General features: G+C 44.5%; 1 long non-coding RNA gene across 1 annotated transcript in view; it reads right to left on the bottom strand.

Moving 5' to 3' along the window:
- Nucleotides 1-3894: 3894 nt before the first annotated feature.
- Nucleotides 3895-23376, bottom strand: part of LOC112577987 — a 62032-nt gene continuing 42550 nt past the window's right edge. Inside the window, exon 2 of the long non-coding RNA XR_003102121.1 lies at nt 3895-4171. This is a non-coding gene — a long non-coding RNA (uncharacterized LOC112577987). The remainder of the gene's footprint in view (nt 4172-23376) is intronic.

The following is a 23376-nucleotide window of genomic DNA, read 5'->3' as shown; positions in this document are numbered from 1 at the left end:
TGTACAACAGAAATTAACACACTGTTGTAGATCAACTGTGGTGGTGGTGGTTTAGCTGCTCGGTCACGTCTGACTCTTGAGACCCCATGGACTGTAGCCCACCAGGCTCCTCTGTCTGTGGGATTTCCCAGGCAAGAACACCGCAGCAGGTGGCCATCTCCTTCTCCAACACCAAGTACGCTTCAATTAAAACAACTGATTAATTAAAATATAGCTTGGAAGGAGACACTGAAAGCATATTTGTTGAATTTACAGACTGTGAAACTTCTGAGGAAAAAATGGCTCACTCACATGAGCTGGAAAACTGGGATGAAACAAGACAGAACCTGTGTGAAGCCCCACATTTCCTTTCAAATCACAATCCACTGGAGGAGCACAAAATCAGGGCACATTTGATTCTAGCCGTGCTACTACGTACTTGAGTGTGGCCAGAAATGACAAAATGACACCCCAAAGGCTTCATCTTTACTTGTAAATTCTTTCCATAATATTAAAGCTCTTCAGTGTGTGAGACAAGTTCTAAAAATCCCTTCCCTACTTACGGGGTGACCTTGTTGTAAGGACAAAATAAGTCAGAGGTGGTAAAGTGCTTTGAAAAAGGGAAAGCTCTGAAATTCAAAATAGTGTTATTATTTGTTGTAAGGTGCTTTCCCTCCAAAAAAAGAAAGAAAAAAATCTGACAGACTGCAAGTGATAAGCAGAAAGTGATTCAGCGCTGAGTTCTGTTTCTCCAGCTCTAACCCCAAATTGGTAGAGCTTGCAAGCTGCCCCGCTGTTTTGTTCAGTCACTCAGTCCGACTCTTTGTGACCCCACGGACTGCAACACACCAAACCTCCCTGTCTCTTACCATTTCCCGGAGTTCTCCCAAGTTCATATCCATTGAATTGCCATCCAACCATCTCATCCTCTGTTGCCCCCTTCTCTTGCCTTCAATCTTTCCCAGCATCAGAGTCTTTTCCAATGAGTCAGCTCTTCAAATCAGGGGGCCAAAGTATCAGAGCTTCAGCTTCAGCATTAGCTGAGCCCAGCTTCAAAAGCCTAAATGCCTCTCAGACTCCAAACCCCTCTTCTGGCCATCTGCTTTTCCAAAAGTTCTTTCTGGAAGATCAGCTTTCCACTGATTAAATAATCATTCAGAAATCTCCCTTTCCAGAGCCGGGTCTTTAAAGACGTAACCAGGTAAATGGCCAGAGTGGATGCCAAATGACTTCAGTTGGGGCCTTAAACTTTTGCAACGATTTAAAATTTTTTTCAGTCTCACCACTCTTGCTGCTGTACAAGCCCTGGTTCAAAAGTTAGGTGAAAAATACACTGTATTTAGTTGCTAAATGCAAGACAGGAGAGCAGGTCTTAGTCAAGGTAACAGACAGGGATAATGACCTTAAACTTCTTTCAAGAGGGTCAGTATAATTTTACTTGGTAGTTATAGGCCTCAGAGTGGTCCCAGACTGAGCTGCCTGGTAGAACTTCCTGTGACAATATGAAGGTTCTATTATCTGTTATGTCCAATATAGCAGCCATAAGTCACAGGCGGCTATCTATATTTAAATTAATTAAGATAAAAATAAATTATAATTTTAGCTCCTCAGTCACACCAGTCACATTTTAAGTTTTCAATGGATTCTCATGGTCAGTGGCTGCCATTTTTGTCCATACGGTCCTAGACCAATCATTCTGAACCTTGGCTACACTATGGACTTACCTGGGGAGTTTTAAAAATACTGATATCAGTCCCCCCACCCCAAATTCTAGTGTGATTAGTCCTGGTGGAGCCTGGGCTTTTGAGGTTTTTTTTTCAACTCCTAGGTAATTCTAATGTCTGGCCTGGGTTCAGAACCATTACTCCAAACATCTACCCACAGGGCACAGCCACAAACCCATAAATGGTCCTGGGTTCCTGGCACTCTCAGGGGCTTTGTCTCTGCTGCTTCATGATATTTTTCTGCATAGTCTCTCCCTCTTCTAGAACCCAGGGAAACGTAATGAGGGAGGTGGAAGAAAAGAACCTCAGGGTAGAGTGGGGCCTCAGGAATCTTTTCACCCACTCTTCCTAGTATTCTTTAAGGAAATTGGTGTCCCGAGTTCGAGGACTCGTCCAAGGCAAAGGCTGGCAGAACAAGGATGGGAGCTGTGTCCTCCAGACACCCCGCACATCCCTTCACTGGGGTGTGGAGGTCACTGTCCCCTTCTGGAACGTGAGTGAACACAATGTAACTTTAGGATATTCATAAGCAATGGAGGAGGAGAAGGGGATGACAGGGAATGAGACAGTTGGATGGCATCACTGACTCAATGGACATGAGTTTGAGCAAGTTCCAGGAGATGTTGAAGGACAGAGAAGCCTGGCATGCTGCAGTCCATGGGATCACAAAGTGCTGGGCATGAATTAGAGACTGAAAAACAACAACACAAGAAATGCAAAGATTGGTTTCAGATGAGGGTCTGAGTATCCAGAGGGCAGATGGTTCATGATCAACCCTTCCTGCTGGGCAGTGAATTGGCAGGAAGATTGGGTCCTCTCGGAGGGTACACTGTTTATCTCCTTAGCTCATCAGAATAAAGGGATTGGCAGTTTCCTCACCCAGCAGACAGTGGTTAGAATACAAGGTGCTCAACCTCACAGGGTCACTCTGAGAAGCAGTGTCGTGATGGATCCAGTCAGTACCTTATCCCTGAGCAGAGAGTCAGGTGCTGGGGACAACCTGAGGGGTAAGACAGATCAGAGGCTGCCTTTATAGAACTGAAATCCGGAGGGGCAGGTGAGAGTGATAGCTAAGTAAGAAGTGAACAAGCAGCGTAATTGTAGAGGGAATGGGGTCTCTCAGGACAGGTGGTCAGAGAGGCCCCCTGACTTGGGGACATTTGGGCTGAGACCGAGATATACATCTTGTATATACTGTTCAGGGCAGTAGGAGGGTTTTGATATGATCATCATCGTCTACTGATAAATTAATTCTGAACTGTGTGTAACAATAGGACACGGTCATTTTAAATTATTCTTATGTGTCTGTTAAGCTTAAACACGGAAGACAGACGGGAATTTCTGGAAGGCAACTCCTAATGGCCTCTTTGGCCAGGTCCCCAAGAGCATGGAAATGTCCTACCTAGAGCTGGGGAAGAGAGTGTGATCCAGCAGAACGGACGTGCTGATGTTTACTCATTTTAAGGAATATTTAGCTGCCAATTCCAGGCGCTCCAATGTGAAGGGTGAGTTAAAAAAATCTGGGCATCTATGGTCTGTAATGAACTGTCCGGCACCCACTACACTTGGTGAGTGAAGCCTAGAGAGGCTCACGCAGAAGTAGACTAGAGGTGTTGGGAAGGCCAGGCCGACTGACCCCATCCTCACCCTTGTCTTCAGAACCTGGCACAGAGAAGCCCCAAAACCCTTGTGGCATGAAACAGTGAATGAGTGGCTGATGTGCAGAGGGAAGGAGAGGGGCAGCTGAGAAGACAGAAGTCTGCAGTAGCAAGCTCAAGGTTGGTGATGATTCAGGGCCACCGTCTGTAGGCCATGATCAGAGAGGGTATGGGAAGAGACTTCCAAATATCTCCCAGGATTTTTCTCAAGTGTCAACTTGCCAGTACTGATTCAAGAGAGGGCTTCCAGGGAGAGAAGAAAAGGCAGGGCAGACCAGACTGAGTAATAAGTGATTCAAGTTCCACACACTTCTCCTAGAAGCTGTCATAATGAGCTGTGTGGTTATGACATGGTTTCTCTGTGGTCCTAGAGAAATGAATCTCAAACATTATTTGGTCTCCTTTACATTGAGATTTAAACAGAGCTATTGAGATCGTGGAGGACAGAGGAGCCTGGAGTGCTACAGCCCATGGGGTCTCAAAGAGTCAGACACAACTTAGCAGATGAACAGCAACAATAAGTAAACAATCCATTTTTCTTTAGTTATGCTTTTAATGAAGGAAAAGGGGCAAAGATACACCGAGAGTGGCCAGCTACATAGGAAACCGACCAGACTAGCCCATGACCACAGTATGGCAGACACATCACACTGAACGTCGAGTCCACGGCGGTTGGAATCAGGTCCCAGGGCCAGCCCTTCCCCCGCACTCGGCTGTGGGCAGCAGGTAGAGGTGATGCAGAGGGGCTGAGTCCTGTGTCATTTTCAAGCAAGTGTGTCATAAAGTTTCCTGTTTCATCTCCCAGTTATTCTGAAACAAAAACATGCACGAAAAACACAGGTCACTGCCAACCGCATTGAGACACAGTCACTCCAGTACATGGAAACCGAAAAGGGAAAGACAGATTGTAAATGCCACAGCGAGATGGGGAATCAAATTTATCAGCGTCTATTCAAATGGTGATAATCAACAAAAACTGCGGTGGGGATGGGGGTGGGCGGGGCATCTGTTCAAAAATAATTCAGAAAGAGGCTGTAAAGGCAAATGTTCCCAGAAGCCCACTGCCTGTTTACTGAAAAGTTGAAGTCAATTCTGCCTCCTCCGGGTCCAGGTCTAAGTCTGGGGCACACCATGGCACTACCTCTATGTGCCCTTGTTGGTCTAGCTGAAGTCAGATAGGACTCCCTGGACAACCCTGGTGTTGGCCCAGGTGATACTCTGAGAGCCTCTCCTCAGGGGTCCAAAGAGACTTAAAAGAAGTCACCATGGAATTGTAGTTGGATGCAGGTGGATGCGGAGGATGGTGTCTGAACTTCTGGTCCCCTCTCTTCCCATTCAAGAGAGCTGGTCTCCCAGGGACCTCACAGCATTGTGAGCACACAAGCTTGTACCGAGCAGCCTCAGTGAGGTAGGAGGAAGGAGAGATGGTAAAGGTGGGGGGTCTTGTCCAAGCAAAGACCCTGAAGGACAGCACAGGGCTGAAGACAACTCCAGAGACTATGATTCTATTGCAAACTGCTTTGTCCACTTGAGGCTGGTATGGTTTGGCTCCCAAGCAGCACATTGTGGAGACTCACCCTTAATTCTCCCAAACAAGTGAAAGAACAGGTTCAGAGACAGATAGAGGGATGGCTTGATTCATGAATACAAACGGTCCAACCTCTCCCCAAAAATGGGCTTTGCACTTCAATCTGCTGCTCAGACCTTGGAGGAGGAAGAGAGAACTGGAGACAGCACTGTCTTGGGAGCAAAGTCATACCCACACCTGCCCACTCCTCCCCATCGCATTCTCTGACCAGCCACCACTGATGGTCAGAGAGGGGATGCTCTGTGCCCAGGACTGCTCAGAACTTCCTTGCACACCCTGTCATCCCTTCCACGTGCCATCTTTCCTGGATGCGACCCTGAGTCCACTCGGAAAGCCAGCTGCCCGGGCCCCTCTCCCTTTCCTGACTTTTGTTAATGGCACAAAACTTTCTGCAAAAAAGGTTGGGAGCAGGGGGAGTGGCATAATTTTGGAAAAGCTCCATCCTTCTGGAAAAGACTCATTCACAATGCACAGTAACATGCAGAAGACCCTGAGAAGTTAGGAAATAAAGAAAGCCATTTAAATTAATTTCTTGTGTGCTTCCCAAACATATCTGGAGTGGAACCCCTCTTCCACTGGAACCTCTGCCGACAGGGTTCCACTGGGCAACAGAGAGCAGAGCTTTACTTAGACTGAGTCCTTGCTGTCCTGACTCACAGGGCAATTGTGACAGTCTATTTCTTGGAACTCTGTATTGCTTTTCCTCAATATTTTCCCTCTAAGGTCCCCCACATACAAATTCACTGAATCACACAAACTCCTGCAGCCTTTTTTTTCTCTCTCTCATAAGCCTCCTTCGCTAGTGACCTTTCTGAGTGATGATGAACCTGGCTGTGTGCTTGTTAACATCCTGGGGAGAACGCTGCCCACCTGAGCCTGTTGGGAATACCAGTTTCCTACTGTGTGTTCAATGAGCTAGCATTTTCTAATGTGACTTAATATCTGAATCTGGGCCCAAGATTTTATATGCAGTGCCTTCCTGGGTGGGCAAAGAGAAACAGGAACTAAGACACGCATCAGTAGCTGACATGGGTGGAAGGGGCGACCTGGTTCCTCTAGTTTGAAATAGAGAGGCAGCTAAGGAACCTATGCTCCTCTCCAGTTCTGAGTGGGAAGGAAAAACCAAAGTGCAAGAGCCCAGGCAGGATTTGGTATGCATCACTTGACCATGTGGACTTGGACCAAAATAACAAAGGGTGGGGGAGGGGGGGGGAAACGCGGAGGAAGGTGTCATCTGGTCAACCTACATTTTACAGATATACAGAGTGAGGAAGTTGGCAGTCTTTTCAGGGTCACTCTGGAAAAGACTTTGCTAGGAATGAGACCTGGGTCTCTTCTACCTTCATCCCTAGATTCTGAATTCTAGCTTTTCACTGTAAAACCTGATCTAGCTGGTGTGGGAGTTTTTGCATGCATAAATCAAATCCTGAGTGATGCCACATTGACCGGGCTGTCCAGTTATCACTGAAGAAACTTAAGATTTTACATCCAGGGACTCTAAAATTTGCCCTTAATTCAGAGCTGACCACACAGATGGCTTCTCATATGCCAGCATACACTGGGATGCGGCAGAGACCACAGCACTTCTTTTGCATTGGGATATTCTAGAGAAACTCCATTCCGGGGACATGTGCTCGCCCCACTGTGGGTACACAGCTCCACTTTTCCTCAAATCTGTACATCACACTGTGAATACGAGTCCTCATCAGGGACCTGAGATGCAGCCCAGGCAATTCCCTGGATGCTCCCCAAGCCAGGTCCCAGATTACACCCTTTTGGCTCCTTATGGCAGAGAAGAGTCCTCAGCCTGGGAAACTGAGAAGTGGAGAGAGACAGAGCTCAGACATCCACCCCAACTGGATGGGTCACAGGTCAGGGCATTTCCCCTCAATTCCATCCAAGCTTCTACTTCCCAGGTGGTAGGAATAGAGCAGGAATACTGGAGTGGGTTGCCATTTTCTCCCTCAGGGGATCTTCTCAACCTAAGGATCAAACCTGCATCTCCTGAGTCTCATTCATTGGAGGCCGATTCATTACCGTTGAGCCAGCAGAGAGAGTGGGACAGGACTTAGCAACTAAACAACAACAAATACCTGGGCAGGGAAATGGGGAAGCAAAGAGCACACACTTCAACTTGCTGTAACATCCCTGACAGTGCCGAAACCCCAGTGCCAAAACCCTAGGCCAGAGCCCCAGCCACCCACGTGCAAAACACACACTCGAGCCATCGAGGGCTCCATCAGCTCCTGGGAAAACGATGGGCCAGGCGCTCACATCCTGTTCGTGTTGATTCATATCGGATTCGGATGGGGTTGGAAGCCAACTTTTTTGAGCTTTTGAAACTGTTGCCAGGAGGGTGTGGCAAGCTTGGCAATGCCAAGGTGCATGCTCTCAGAAAATGAAAAGCTAGAGGACACGCTCAGCAGACATCATTGTTTCTCGCAGACTAATTTTAAGGATAAGTAATATGGATCCCCTGTGTCAATGATTCAGCTTTTGTGCTACGAGAGATGTCAGGGCAGGGGAAAGAGGAGCCACCCTTGAGAGGCCCCCTCCCCTTGTTTCTGGGGAGGGCCCCGTTTTTAGAACAAAAGCCACATAACCCCGAGCAGACATAGAACCTTTTCTGAGGGGACCTCCCCAAGAAGCAGTTTTTGCGAAGTGTTCCATGCATCATTACAGACCTACCCATGGTTCAGGAAGTCTCAGCCTTTAACAAAGCCATCAGCAGAGTGCGAGCCTGTCCCAGGGCTGCCCCCAAAACAAGCAGCATCCTGTAGTTCATTGTTTGTTGAGCTCATCCCAGATACTAGTCTGGATGTGTGCTGTCTGTGAGCATCTGCCCTCTCAGACTGCTGCTGCAAGAGCATCTTTCTCACCTGGGAGGCAGGGGAAGTTCAGCCACCAGCTGGTACCTGATAGCACTCAGCCTCCAGTCCAGCATCCTGATCGTGACGCTCCTCCACCTTCTAGGATGAACAGGAGTTCATGGGTGATTCACCCTGAGCCCCGAGGATCTCGGAAATTTGTCCATCTTTTGGTACCAAAAGGGACCCACAAAATACCTCCCTCTGTTAATACTAAAGGTTTCCACAAATGGAGACAAGGGTGGGCAGCCCAAGGACAGGGCCTCACTCAATTATTTCCTGGTTTAGTCAATCCCCCTCCCCTTGGTCACCTTCTCTATCCATAAAAAAGTCCTCTTTTCAAAGAATTAAACCTCAAAAACATTTTAGCAGATCTATAGTCTGGTTGACATTGTAAAAGGTCAAAGTTACAGGTAACCTTGCTATATTGTTACGAAGGGATGCAAAGGTCTTTCTGTAAGGCTGGTCTTACCTCTAAAGTTGGACTAAAACGTATGAAGGGAATCTCAGCATTAAAGGGGAAAATAGAGACAGTCTTTAGGCCTTTAGGTTTTCCAATCACCCTTGGCCCATGGCCCTAATTAATGGTCCTCAATATGGACCTCTGGACCAACAGTATCATCTGAGAATTTTCATAAATGCAGATTTTCAGGGTGTGCCCTAGACCTTCTAAATCAGAAACTCTGGCAATAGGACCCAGGGATGTCTCTTTTCACAAGTGCCCAAGTGATTGTGACACACACCCGCGTGTCACCAATGGCAAGTGACACTGGGCTGTGGGCTCGTGACCACGACCATGACCATGGCAGGTCAGCTGGCTACTGATGCTCTCTGTTTGGTCAGCTGTCCCCAGGCTTCTCACTGGATGGCTCTGCCCTGAGACGCTGCAGTGGGAGGAGAGAACCGGCAGCCCCGAAGCCAGCTGAGACTGGCAGCACGGTCTGGGGTGACCTGGGAAGAAGGGCCGGCACAGCTCATTCCATAATTCTCTTTCCCAGACGCTGTGCATCTGCAGAGCGTGGGACTGACACCGTGGGATTCTACACCTGTACCCGGGAATCCCCCACCACATCACATCTCTTTCCTGGCCAAGCCCTCTCCTCCCACACATAGCCTTCCTCTCCCCCACGCTCTCTGCCTGGGGAGAATCCTTGAGCCATGATGTCTATTGGTGTTGCTCTCAAATAGGAGACTAGAGCATGCCTTTACCTGACTGCCACTCTGAGAGGAGAGGGGAGCACAGACCCCCTCTGCTTTGGAGCCCCGCTCACGCCCGGTGGTGAACAGGTAGGGGGCTGACAGCTGAAGGCTCACAGCCGGATAGGTAGATGGCAACACATGACCAGGTCAAAAAAAAAAAGTTTTAAAAAAATAGTTTGTTTATCATTTTAAAAAAACTAACCTCATACAGGAAGTATGAGAAGAAGAAGAAGAAAAACACAGCCCCAGGCTACAACGCCGAAAGTGGCAGCCTTGGATACAAACCAAGGGAAGGCCCTGCCGTTCCCATTCCCACTTTGCAGGGGTGCTGGGAACAGGTAGGGTAGGGCACTGGGCAAGGGTGGGGACTTACAAAGAGGGGGGCTGCAGGAGAGAAAGGGACCGTGAGTCCCGAGGCACAGCCTCGCCACACGCAGGCGGAGGACAGCGCCCCGTCCGGGGCCCTCCAGGCGGGCACGGCTGTCCCAGCCAGACGTGGAGAAGAGACGCCTAAAATGGAAACTGGCCTCCGAGAGCATCCCCCACATCCGTGCCTGCTGTCCCACGTTCTGCCCTTTGTGTGTTTCAAGACCAGATCATGCTCACCGCACCCCACGCGCCTTCCAAAGCTAACAGCAGTCAGCTAGGCAGACCCCACCATCCCAGGCCTTCCATCCAAGCCGGTGGCTGGGCACCCCTTCAGGACCACAAACCCAAACTGGCCAGCCTTGTTTTGGTTTGAAGGGCATGGACATGAGGCCACCCAAGGCAGACAGGAGTCAAGTAGGACCCCTAAACCAGGGCCATCTGCCCTCCCTGAATGTGGCTCAAATGCATTTTTTTTTTATGGGGGCCAGAAACTCACAATGTCCACCCAAGAATTCAAATGAGGAAAAACAATGAGACTCAAGAACATTTCCTCTTTCATAGCACGAAATAGTAAGAGGATAGGAAACAGGAATCTTCCCTCCTCATCATAGAAAAAAAAATACAAACGCTCTCAATGTGCCCACACTGGAAAGACACCAACGAAATGACTCCAAGTCATGACTATCGCTGTCAAAGAAAGCCATTTAAAAAAGAAAGAAAGAAAGAAAGAAAAAGAAAAAAAACTCTGCACACCCAAAAATCTCAAAATAGAACCAAAACCTGCAAATCATACTCAGGCGTCTATTGTGAACCTATGTTTTAGCATGCTCTTGAAAAGGTTAATAATTTTCCTACCGAAACTGAATGTGGGTTGTGAAAGAACATTAAAATGAAGAAAATTTCCCCGTGGCTGCTATTTTATTATCACCAAAGCCATCAAGTTTCAGTTTGAGTTATTTGTATTTATTTGTGAAAACAAAGATTAGATAAGTAGAAACATAAACCTCATCCTAATTATTGCCCTGGAGTATCTGATTTTTCAGACAAAAAAAGAAAAAGAAAAAAAAAAGAAAGAGCATCAGACACACAGTCAAGGCATGAGAATTCAAAACAACAGGGAGGAGAGAGACGGTCCTGTTATCTCATCCTATCACTTGAAAAAATGCATTGTCTCATGTCAAACATTAATATTTGTTTACAAACTGTAACAGCCACACGAGAGGCAACGGGTACTTTGAGTCGTTAAAACTTTGGTCCACTGTAGGCTCAGGTAGAGAACTACTTTTTTTAAGCTGCAAACTTTCATGTTTTTGTTTTACACTTGCAAAACTGCAGTCCCAGCCATATATTTCCATGTTGAAGTCTTGAAAAAAGGGAAATTGAGGAGTTTCTTGAAAACATCCAATTCTGAGCCTTGAGATACTTTCCAAGCAGTTGAGCTGGGATGAAACCTGGGGTGGAGATGCAAAGCTGGATTTTAACTCAAATGGGTCTCAGATGCTAGGCAAGCAGCTTGTTCTCTGAAGTTTTTCAAAGAAATCCTCTGGATGAAATGGTTAATCAAAATCATGGGTGAGCAAAAATCTCTCTCCACGTTATGCCGGCACAACATAAACAGCAGAATGAAAAAAATAACATGCAAAAAGACCTGCAGTGGTCTCACATCACCGAACAAACTGTTTTTCTACCTATTTTGTGTTGCTGGCTTTTGTTATCAGCCCAATCGGCAAATTGTGGCCAATTTTGTCATGGTTGAAGCAGACATTTTGTTCCCAAACTGCTTTCAACATTTTAGCTACCAAATAGTTTATGAGAAATTGAAGAAGCCACAATACAAACAGAAAAGGTACCTAATCTGCTACATTAACCCCTTTTTAAGGTTAAAGTGACACACACACAATAAAAGATTCAAAACAAGAATTCTAGCAAATTCAAATTCTGAAATAACCTAAGCAGAATTTCCTGGAAAAAAGAATAATTAATGATTAACCTAATGATGGGATTTTGAAACCAACTACACAACATTCCCCGATTCTGACCACAGGACACCACGAGAAGAGCTTTTAATAACACAAGAGGTAATTTTTATTTTACATCCACACACATCAAATACTGTTTGAACCTGCACAGCCAAATTCTAAAGGAGTCAATTAAATTCTGCTAAGGGCAAAGAATCGGTTAAGCACTTATTTACTACTGAAAATAAATGACACCCACGTAGTTCATCTTATATATTAATATTGAAACCAAAGAGCAGTCTTCTACCACAAATCATTTCATTAAAAAAAAAAAATAATGAACTAGTTAAAATGAAAACACAGGGTTTTACTTGATGAAACATTCAGTATTCAGATCAAAATGAGAGAAAGCTGACCTGGCTTCTCAAAATTTGTTTTTGCTTAATTTCAACGACAAATTGAAGATGAAACACGGATGAAAGACTCCTTGTTAAAAATCCAAGAAGTATTAGTTGGAAGAAAAGCAGAATTTCTGACAGAAGACTTAAGAAAACTCTTCTCTGTTTGCAATCCTATCTCATATTTGAAGGCACAGCATTATGTACATTTTTAGCCTTTTAAAATATCAGCATGCCCACACACTATCTCAGATTAAACCAAGGAGAAAATGACACATTCTGAAACCATTTTCTAAAGCTCCTTTTCCTGATAACACTCAGGCACTCACAATCAATTTAATGAGTTTCTAAAAAGCCCAAACAACTCTCCATAAAGAGACAGAATTGTTCACAACAGCCTGCAGATATTTCTAGATTTTGCAAGCAATATTAAGAGTCCTTGCTATTTACATTTAGTAAAGCTAATGTGTTTTCAACATCTATATCAGAAAGAAATACTACTCAGGGCTTTGGCTAATTAAATTGAGGAACAATTTGAAAACCCCCAAAAGATCCAGTCCAGCAGTCCCCTGATTTCAAACAATTTAAAAATTAGTTCATGCTCCCCTCACCAAGTTCTTTGCACAAATATATATTCTCCTAATCTATTCCTACATGAAAATTCTTAAGATAATAAAGAAAGTAAACACCCACAGACAGTAAGAAGTCATTTCTTCCTAAAACATAGGGCAGCAAGATAAACAGTGAAAAGAACTAGAAACAAATAGCACAACTCAGGAAGACCACAGAACACAGACTGATGGACAGAAAACTTAACAGGAGGAATTTTCAGTCCTTAAGGATGAACTCATTTGTGGTCAGTTTCAGGCATTCTCAGGGAGTGATCAGCATAGCTTTGGGGAAACTTGAAGCGAACACAGTATCAGTGTAATAACATTTTCTGGTTAGGCTGTTTGACATCAGACCTAAAACATGTGATTCAGAATTTACACACTTTATGATTTTATGATCCAGCTCTTTCAATATTATGGGACTGTTCTGATACTTGAGAGCAAGCAGCCTGACTTGCGTAAGGCAACAGAATTTTAGAACAAACCAAAAAACCTTGAATGAACCCTACGATGAAAGATGACAGGGAATAAGAAGGCTATGGTAATCACCTGAATTTGTTACTTTCAGACATTTTCTGTATGAGTCTCTTACCCTAGAATATCTGCCCTCACCCTTAACCAGCATAATCGAATATTCACATTCAGAAAAACCCTGACCTTAGCCAATACTTGCCACTCTTAAACCACATATCTCCCCTTCCCCCGACATAAGACTTGGGAAATGAGGGCGATTTTAGTCATCTGGAAAGAGTGAAACATGACATTGGTCTTTAAGCACTTTCTTCAGAACCGTTGTCATTTAAACTCTTTTACCACAAGTAAAAAAGGCCGTGCTCACGGAACAAATTCAAGTTCACCCTCAGTTATATCTGTAACCTGGGAATTTCTCATGAGCAGGGTGGCACAGGACAAAAGCTTTCATGGAAGAAAGATTCAAAGCACTTTAAAAAAAAAAAAACTCCCACTTTTTTGGCAAGTGTAAAAATCAAAAGATAGACTCTACCATATGAAAATTTCATGTTCTCAGCACAATTACTTCACCTACAACTAGCTAACTTCTTCTTTTTTTTTTTTTTTTTTTTTTTACAAAATGCATGTGTTAACACCAAGGTTTTGAAATACCATTGTTATATTTGGAGGCATTCCTAGGTATAAGTAAGGGTTTTCTCCCCCATTTTTTAGATACACATTTTTACTGGGAGTCAATCTGCTGTGTATGAAATGACAACAATTTTGTTAGAGCAATCTGGCTTTAAAAGTTAGGACAGGTTCTACTGTAAAATTAAAATTAGAAACCAAACCATTTTTTTCTTGAAAGCAAGAAATAATTTTCCAGAATCCAGAAATAACTGCCTCTGGAAAAAAGAAAATAAAAATGCCAGACAGACAAGGGTGAAAAAAAGCTCAGAATCTTTGCCCTGAAAACAAAGGTCTCTCACACTGCATTTTCTATTTTTCACAAGGAAAAAACAAAATAGCTCTCTAGTCCCCAAATGAAATATGTAACAAGTAATGGAAATGTGCAATATGTTAAATATTAATAAATCTAAAGGAACACAGGTATTGCAATTTTTTTTTCTTGTTAGTATGAATTCAACCTACTGTGTTGGTGAATTGATAGAAATCAGTCCCTGTGTCTATAGCATCAGAAATAGGATGATGTGTGTTGGAAACTCAGGTTTCAGCTAAATGATTCTCCCTCTGACAGGGTCTGTTAGCATCATTAAAAGCATCGTGAATAACTCTGGATCATGAATAGCATAGTATATTTTTGAGTCTAAAAATCCTTCATTGATGTTGGCTTGAAAGCTGTTTAATTAGCTGTAAGATGCCAACCAATCTCTTTATCAAAGCCAGCTGAAAACAAAACTGAGAGAAATAGCTTGTGGTTTCACAAAAAATGTATTTACATGAAGTATATTTTAAAGGGAGTTCGATCATTAGGTACAATGTCATCTATGCCGTGCGGTGGATTTGACATTTAAAGATGTCAGAGGTTGTCAGATTTATCTCCAGCCTATACTTAGTTTAGAGGTAACCACTTCTGTGAGCAGATCTTGTTTTGTTGATTTCCAGCCTAGAAATCTGCAAAGATTTAACTCTTATTTACTGAACACAGATCCTTTCCGTGTCCTCTCACTTCCTTACTTAAGACTGACTAAAAAGAGTGGTGGGCCAAGGGTGACAAAGTGGAATTGAAGCCCACTTTCACACTGGGTTACAGGGATTGTGAGAGAACGAGCAAACCATGGTGACTGAGCACAGAGGAGCAGTTATTGACAAGCATGATGCTTCCTGAAATAGAGAGGGGTCCAAACCCCAACCCACTACTTCACACAGCGTGTCTTGGAAACAACATTCTGATAAGAAGAACTGTTCTTCGCTTAACACTTAACATTGTCCACTTCAAGGAAAACCCAGAGTGAGACCAGAAGTTTTACCACGATGAAAACTGTCTCAGCAAAAGTCCCCTCGAAGGAGCAGTAAAATATCCCAGAAAAACAGCCTTTAAACATCCTCATATCAGGAGCATGGTTTGATAGTTTTGTCAGTCTAATTAGTGACCATGTATTCATGCTTTACATTTTATTGAGATGGTTTAGTGAATCACCACCATTGCACCAGCGCAAGAAATGGGTTTAAAGAATGTGTTAGTCACTCATTCACTCTTTCCCAAAGATCACTTTTCATCTTGTCTAATTTGTTGAAAATGAAAATTAAGCTCAAAGACAAATTCAGCTTGAGAGAAGCCGTAGCAGACCCAAGTGAAATTTACAGCCAACAGCACCCTTGAACCACACAACCTCATGCCTGGGACCACACACATCTTTCAAAATGAAAGGGAAATGGTCGTTGATGTGACAGTACCAAAATGCATATTCTAAGTAAGAAGTCTGTTCCTCAGGACCTTTCTACCTAAATTTACATTGTAGAAGTCAAAGGGTACCAGTGTCAGGATATTAATTCAGGAATTTACATGCAGTTAGAAACAGAATTTGTAAAGGGATACAGAAAAAATGTTTTCAAAGACTGCCACTACTCATCAATTACTTTTCATAGTTTGTTTTACAAAGGGCTTCTCCCCAAACCCAAGTCTTTCGTTGTTAATCGTTTTTTTTTTTTTTTTTTTTTTTAAGATGTAGCATAAAGTTTGTCCATATAGGTTGTCATTCAACCCCAGGAGAGCCAGCCCAGAGGAAATCCCCACCAGGGTCTGACACAGCAGCTAGAAAAGGAAGCATAACAGGGGCCTGAGGAACAAGCAGAGGACAAGAATGTGTTCTGTCTTCTGCTCTGTGACTAAGTGAGAAGCAGCCATTTGATTCATTTTCTAAACTCAAAAACAACTGGGCTTCATTTATTAAGAGTTCTCTTCTTGCCCGTGTGGTGGCTTTCCTTTGGGAAGTTACCAAAACCAGTGCCTAAGCACCAGGAAAGCTGGAATCTGGGGAGGGGTGGGAGAGAGGGGCTTCCCTGTCCCCCAAACCCAGGGGCCTCTCTGCTTCTAGATTCTGAGAGATCTCGTCCTGCCTGTTCCTTTGACCTCGGGAGAGAAGTTCAAAGCCAGCGCAGGAGTGTCCCAGGGACAGCTAATCAGCCAATTTCCTTTACGGACTGGTTTTGAGAAGGACAGATCAAGAAAAAAGAAGTTATGAAACAGCACTAAAGCACTTTTGATGGGACGATTCTAGAATGGGCAGACGAGCTTGCAAAATCCGATGTGAAATCTTCCAAACATTTCAGCACATCAGAGGGATTCCCACATTGGTGGGACCCTTCCCAGCGGCCTGTGGCCTTTGTCACAGACCAAAAGGCCAGGAGGTGACGGGCCGGCCGCGTGTGCCCCCTCCTGTGCTGCCGTTGTCCTTGCCGCGTTCCCACTGTGCTGATTATGTGACATTCCCGCGAGGCTTCCTTTCTGCAGTCGGTCGCCTGTTTCTAGGGAAGGAGCCCTAATCGCTTCAAAGGAACAAGAGCAGCCGCCGTCCACACTTGGCAGTGAAAGAGCACAAACGTCTCCATTTGGTGACAGGGCAGAAGCGATCCTTCAAAACACCCTCACTTGCATTTTCCCTCCGCAGGCTGGCAATACTCCCCCCTGCTGAGATGCGTTGTCCTCTCCTTCACGCTGGGGTTGGTGCCTTTGTGGCAGATCTCGTGTCTGTACCAACTGTCCTCGTCCCCCACCGCCCTGCCCCCAGGTGACAGCGGACGATTCGCAGAGCTCAGCTGTAGATCTCACTCCGCTGTCAGCCTTTATTTACTATTTTTTTTTCTTTTTGTTCTTGGAGAGAAGCAAACCACATCGTCTAAGCATTTAAAAACACAAACCAAAGGAAGCTGGGTTTCCAGGCTTTAAGTAGATGCTATTTACCCACAGTTTATTTCCAGGAGTCGCTTGGAAACCATTGTCATTTTTCACTCGGATTCAGCGAGAAGCCTAGTGTTTGGAGTGGTACCAGTGATCTGCATTTGCCTCTTGCCAACGGGAGGCAAAGCCCAGTCTCTATCCTCAAACCCAGACTCACCTCGGTTCCCTGGACACGGCTTCCCCAGCTCTCTTGCGTGCCTTCTGTGCGGGTGGCCTGCTGGTGGCCGTGGCCCTGCAAACTGGTGGAGATGGAGTAAGCCTTTCTCTCTTTAGATGCCACCTCCCCTCATTTGAATGGAAGTCCAAATGTCATTTTGCGGTTTGAAAGTCACCTCCTGTCACCTCTCCCTGGGACATGTCACCTGAAACACGTAGGCCTCTGAGAAGCTGGGTGACCAGTGTTGAGACAGGCTCGGTCTGGCTTGATTGTGTCTTATCCTCTCGCAGTGTGGTGTTTGGTTCAAGTTGGCGCTGGGTGAGGATCTGATAGATGGGCCCACAAGTGACAGATGGATGCAGCTTTTCAGGTAGCAGGAGCTTGGGCCTCACCACAGTTCCAGGGGAGGCACGGATGGGTACCACGAGGTGACAAAGACCGACAGCTGCCATTCACTGAGGTCCAGTTCTAGGCGCTTCGTGTCCGTTATCAGACTTGCCTCAAACTTCTGAGGCTGCTACTCTTGTTACCCTCACCGAAGGAGAAGGAAGCCATGGGGTGGAGAGTGGGAGGTGGTTAACTGGCTGCAGATGACAGCAAGTGAAGAGTCGGGAAGGATGGCTGACCTCTGTTGCCCCAACCCGCATCGCTGCCTTCTTACGCCGCTGCCTTCATCACTGTTTAAATCAGCAGCCCCCATCCACAGCCCATGCAGCGCCTTCCACAGAGCTTGTTGGTCCACAGATCCATGTGTGTCTGGCCTGACTGCCTTCCCAGCCCTGAGCGCCCTGTCTGGAGCATCATGGACACCTCATCTTTGTTCAAGAAGTGAGTTGCCATCTCCTGCCCATGGAGCTTTTCAAAGCCAAGAGGGCAATGTCTTCAGTATTGGATGTTTGGGCTCACACTAAGAGGAAGAAATTTGAACCACAGGTTCATCACTCCCACCTGGAGAAGGCTCCTCTCTCCCAGCATGCACTTTGGGAAGCCTGGGTCTCCCTCCTTTAGCTTTCCTCTGTCCCTGAGTGTCCCCCAGGGAGTCCCTCCAGGCCTGTTGCGAGTCCTAACACCTGCACTGCATTTCCTGTCTTCCATGCCCCCACTCTTGACCCTTCTCCGGAAAGACTGGGGAGGTGGCCTGTGGGCATCAGGACCCTGGGCTCAGCCTCCCAGACCAGCCCTGAACACACCTGGAGAAAGCTTATGTGTTCATAAAACCCTCAGAGCAGGATTTCAGGCCTCTTTTCAGAGCAAACTGTGGGAGTTGGGAGTAGGGAAGGTGGGGTTTTGAGACAAGCCTGTCCCTCCAGCAGGCAGCTTATAAAATTTCTTCCAGGGGAGCCTGAGGAACATTTCTCCTTAACCAGTCTTCCCCTGCTTGGCCCACGGTCTTGCTTTGGGAAGCAGACAGTCATGGGCCACCCAGGGCACCATGGCTTTTCTGTTCCTCCCCTTCATCTGAGCTCTGACCCATCTCTTTCCCTGGGACCACCTAACACAGACCACACATGGCCCACTTGGTGGGAGGGACATCCTCTCTGAGTCACTCCATCATTGGAAAAAATAATAAAATAATTGTGTTTCTGTTATTTGCTGCTTCCCTTGGCCTTCTCTTCCTGTAGATGAATATATCCAGGGTGGTTTCACTGTTGAATTTGTGTCTTTTTTTTTTTTTAAGCAAAAACACAAAAATATTTTTCTTATATTTTTTAAGCAAGTTATGTACATTGTCTACAAAAAAGAAAAAAGTTCAGAGGAAAGAGAAGCTGAGGACTCAGGAAAAAAAGCAAGAGGACAAAGAGGAAGGGGAAGGGGAGATATCTGGGAAGGGGGTACGAAGGGATGGAGGAAAAATCCACCCAGACACTGAGGCTCCTGCCTAGAGAATCTGAAGGAAGCCCGGGCCTCCTCTCTGATTCAGATACTTATTTGATGCAGTTCTTAAAAAGCAATTGTAGGTGCTTCTCTGGTGGTTCAGTGGTTAAGAATCTGCCTGCCAGTGCAGGGGATGCAGGTTCGATCCCTGGTCCAGGAAGATCCCATCTGCTGTGGGGCAGCTGAGCCCGTATTCACAATGACTGAGCCCATGGTCTAGGACCCGAAAGCCACAACCAGAGAAAGCCCACACGAAGACCCAGCACAGCCGAAACTAAGAGTGATTCACAGGATCCTTCCAAGCTGGGAAAAGGTGATCTTCCCTTGTGATAAAAACATGACTTTGCCTACCTAGCATTGCGACAGGACTGTTTTAAAAGCCAGTCGGTACATGAAGCCAGGGAGAATGATCTCAAGACTGTCAACATGACACCAGAAACCCCTGCTGTGGGAATAAATCTCCTTGCCTGCTGGGGAAAAAAAACAAATCCAGCCAGAAGACACCGGGAGCCAGCAGGGGCATTTCCAGGCACTTTTAATGACCTACTGTTATCACGGAAAATGTATAGATATTAATGACAATTCTGCAACTTATTTGCAAAGTCCAAAGATGTAATAACAGAAAAAGTGCACCATTATAACCATCCATGTCACTCCTGGTTGTGACCTCCATAACATGATGTAACAGTCATAAAGAGGCTTTCGGAGGAACATCGGTGGTCAAGCTTGGGATGACGGGTGTTGAGGTGACAAAAAGCTCAGCTCTAGAAACAGCTCCTGATTCACAGACAGAGGTGCAGGTGTAAACCTGACTTCCCTAATATCTTTTGGCTTGGAGGGGTGTCTGCAAAAAAGCCATATTGTTTCTCGGTCCACACCTGGCCCAACGCTCCACCAACACATCCCTTATTTGCTAGTTCATCCTGTTCATCAGCTTTTCTTCTAACCTTCTGGGCAATGTCACCAGAACCCATCTCTAGTTCTTTTTCTGATAAGTCCATTTCACACTCTGACAGATGCATCCCTGTTAGAAAGTTAATTTCTAATATGAAATTCCAGGACGTCCTTTCTTGGTTTCACCCCATTACCCTGGTCACCCTTCCTACCACACTAAATGCTTTTTTTTTCTCCTAGGCATCAGTCACTTTCATGTAGACGAGTTCTATTCCTTTTCCTGCCCAAGCTCCATTCAGACAAGATCAGCACATCTAATTCTCAAGAGCCTTGGACCACCAGGCTGTCCTTTGTGACTTTCCTCCAGCCACTCAGCTCCTTTGCCTTCCTCCTTCTCCATGAGGTTTTTCTTTTTTTTTTTCCACCCTACTTCTCAGATTAAGAGAAATATACTTTCGCCTAAGATTCCCAGTGGGGCTTCCAAGGTGGCTCACCAGTAAAGAAACTGCCTGTTAATGCAGGAGACACAGGTTTGATCCTTAGTCCAGGAACATCCCCCGGAGGAGGAAATGACAACCTGCTCCAATATTCTCACCTGGAAAATCCCATGGACAGAGGAACCTGGCAAGCTACAGTCCATGGGGTCACAAAGAGTCAGACATTACTGAGGGATGAAACAACAACAAGCATCCCAATGAGCTGAATTACAAGACTAACCACAGAAACAGCTTGGAACAATCTCGATGTTGAAGGTGATGTTTCTGGCTCCACACTGGGACGGTGTGGGAGGGCCACTTATAAATCCATCGGAGGTGCTGTCCTTCGTGCAAGACTTTTCCGAATGGCATCTCCGCGGGTGAAGGATGAGATGAGGCAATCGCTGTCTCCAGCAAGATATATTTTAGAAAGCGAAAGGCAAGCTGGCTTTTTAGTTGTAGTGCTGCCTCATTTGGAAAGAAAAAGTATGTCATGCACTTGTTTCACTGAGATGCCTGTCTCACACATTAGGCATTTGTGGTCCCTAGCTCAGGCAATTTCTTCATTTCATTGCGGCCTCTACCCAGAATTATTAATGCTGACACTGGGCACAAATGTGTTACAATTAAACCTTGCACGGGTGCGGCATTTACTCTCAGGAAGTAGGTAAATTGTCTACAAGTGGGACTACAGCGCGTGTGAAATTAAATATAATGTGTTAGTTCCAACGAAGTGGACTTTTTAAAAAATCAAACGTGGCTCAAGAACTTGTTTGATGATAGGGGATATATATGATAGTAAAAAAATAAAAGAATATCACAGAAAAGGAGATTCTATGATATAATGATATGGTAGAATTCTGCAATAGAATCTCTTGAGAGATTCTATTCCATGGCCACAGAGTGTTTATCGAAATTCATTTTATGAGGGTTTTCCTCCCAGGCTGACTTAAACCACTTACAAACATCACGTGACTAATTCTCACATACATACTTCCCTTGGTAAGATGGTACACTTGACTTAGAGATGTAAACTAAATATGAATGAAGGTTCAAAAGCATGGATAGATCCCATCAAATGCAAAACTCACATCAAGGGACACTGTCTGTGCCCTGGGAGAGCCAGGGGGCTGCAAACTGCCACCAGGAACCACTTCAGTTTCAAACACAATTTTCCCGTGAAATGAAAGCCCGTCACAGGGCTGAGAAATCGGCCCCAGGTCTAGGGGCCTTCCCTTAGTGAGGTATCCATCTGACTCACGGACTGTCTGGATATAAGACTGCAGGATGAAAAAGTCCTAGCAACATGGCTTTAGCACAAAGCTAATCTAACCAATGGCATGCTACTCTGAACAAGAAGGAAAGGTTGTTCTGGGGAGAAGCGGCCACGTCTCATCTCAGAGCTCTGGACTAGGCTTCCCCGATCCCTAGGGGTGAGACACGCTCCCTCCCGGCCTCAGCTCTCAGATCTGTGCAACTGGAGGTCTGGACTCGGTGGTGGCTCTTAAGATACTCTCCCCACCTCCATAATTTCTATAATTCCTTGCAAATTACATCTAGCATCTAACTTTATTATACACAGTGATTCAGATGCCTTATTTCCACGCATGTGTGTTTTTTTTTTCCACTGTGGCTAAATATACATAACATAAAATTCACTATTTTAACTAGTTTTAAGCTTACAATTTGGTAGCATGAAGCACATTCATTGTGTTGTATGACTATCACCACTATTCATCTCCCAAAATTGGCATCATCCAAACAGAAATCTTTTTAAACAACAATTCTCCATTCCTCTTTGTCCCCAGCCCCTGGTAAGCCCTCCTATTCTTTCTTTCTCTTTGGATTTGACAGCCCTAGGTATTTTATATAAGTACAATCATACCATATTTTTATATTCACAAATATTCTCAGCATGGTAAGGATTAAATAGGATTATGGTTTATCTGGTAAACTGTTCTTTTTCTGTCCTGCAACACGTAAGATATATTAAAACAAAATGGCCTTCTTTAGGGTCACTGGTGTGAGAAATTTTTCACAGATTTGAAAAATGGAAGTGAAGTCCAGACATCTAATTGCATAGAAAGCCTGTATACAGGGAGAGGATTCAGTGGTAAATATTGCTGTTTTGGTTTGGTGAAAGACACACTTTAAAAACTGCCCTTTTAGAAGTCATCTCAGAGGTAAAAATTGTCAGGCTGCTTGCTATCTCGTATCCATCACGAGTCCTCTGCATGCAAGCTCGCTCTCACCACTGAGTACACTTTTGTGAAACAACAGGAAATTCATCATGGATCCCAGCAGAAAATACAGTGAGTAATTCCCCTGAAGAAGGGATAGCTGAGGTGGACGATTTAGTGGTTAAAAAAAAAAAAGAGCCAACAAAAAAAAAAAAAAGGAGGGAGAAGAGAAAAAGAAAAAGGTTTTCTTATGGTTAGAAAAGGCAACTTTTATTTTTCAAATTCATTTGTTATCATCAAAAAGTGTAGGTAGGGCCAGCATGTAGCCTTCATTTTGTAGAGGGAACCACACTCATCTTGCTAATTTTCTTGACTTGTGTACTAAAAAGATGAGCTGTAGTATCACAGAAAACTTAATTGCATAGGCAAGCAAATATGAAATACGAATTTCATAGGCAAGTTTATATAAAATACTAATTTAATAAATAAGCAACTGTGAAATATTGATGCCATGCAATATGGGTGAATATGAAGGTAAGAATCACTGAATTCTTATCTTCATATATGAATAATTCATATGTGAATTATTGATTAAAGACCACTGTTTACTATTTTATAGCAACAGTAAAATATGTGAGTGACCATATGACAGTTCTAATTTGAAATGTAATTCTAAATCATATTTTACCTTAGATCTAAAAAGGCCTGATGGTATGTAAAAGGCTTAATAGAGGGGAAAAAAAAAAGGAAAGCTAAAGTTTCCATTTTGATGCAGAACTCAGCAAATATCAACTTGTGTCAATTTCTGAACCCTCTCCTATTGGGATTATTTTAACAATGTCCTTTTTGATACTGACAAGAAATGGAGGTGAATCAACTATTATTTTTCTCTTTTAAAAGGATTCAGCTCATTTGTATATATACATTACATAAAACACACAATATTTAAATATAGATGAAACATTATTTATACAGTAACCAAGCAGACATATGAATAGGTTTCCTAGGAAAACAGGAAATTTTTCTGGGAAAGCAAATGTCTGATTTGGCACAATTAACTGAAGGCTGTC

This window comes from Bubalus bubalis, chromosome 12 (genome assembly GCF_019923935.1).
Source record: "Bubalus bubalis isolate 160015118507 breed Murrah chromosome 12, NDDB_SH_1, whole genome shotgun sequence".
Classification (NCBI taxonomy): domain Eukaryota; kingdom Metazoa; phylum Chordata; class Mammalia; order Artiodactyla; family Bovidae; genus Bubalus; species Bubalus bubalis.
Note: the sequence above shows the minus strand (reverse complement) of the source record. Positions and strands in the feature narration are given on the sequence as shown.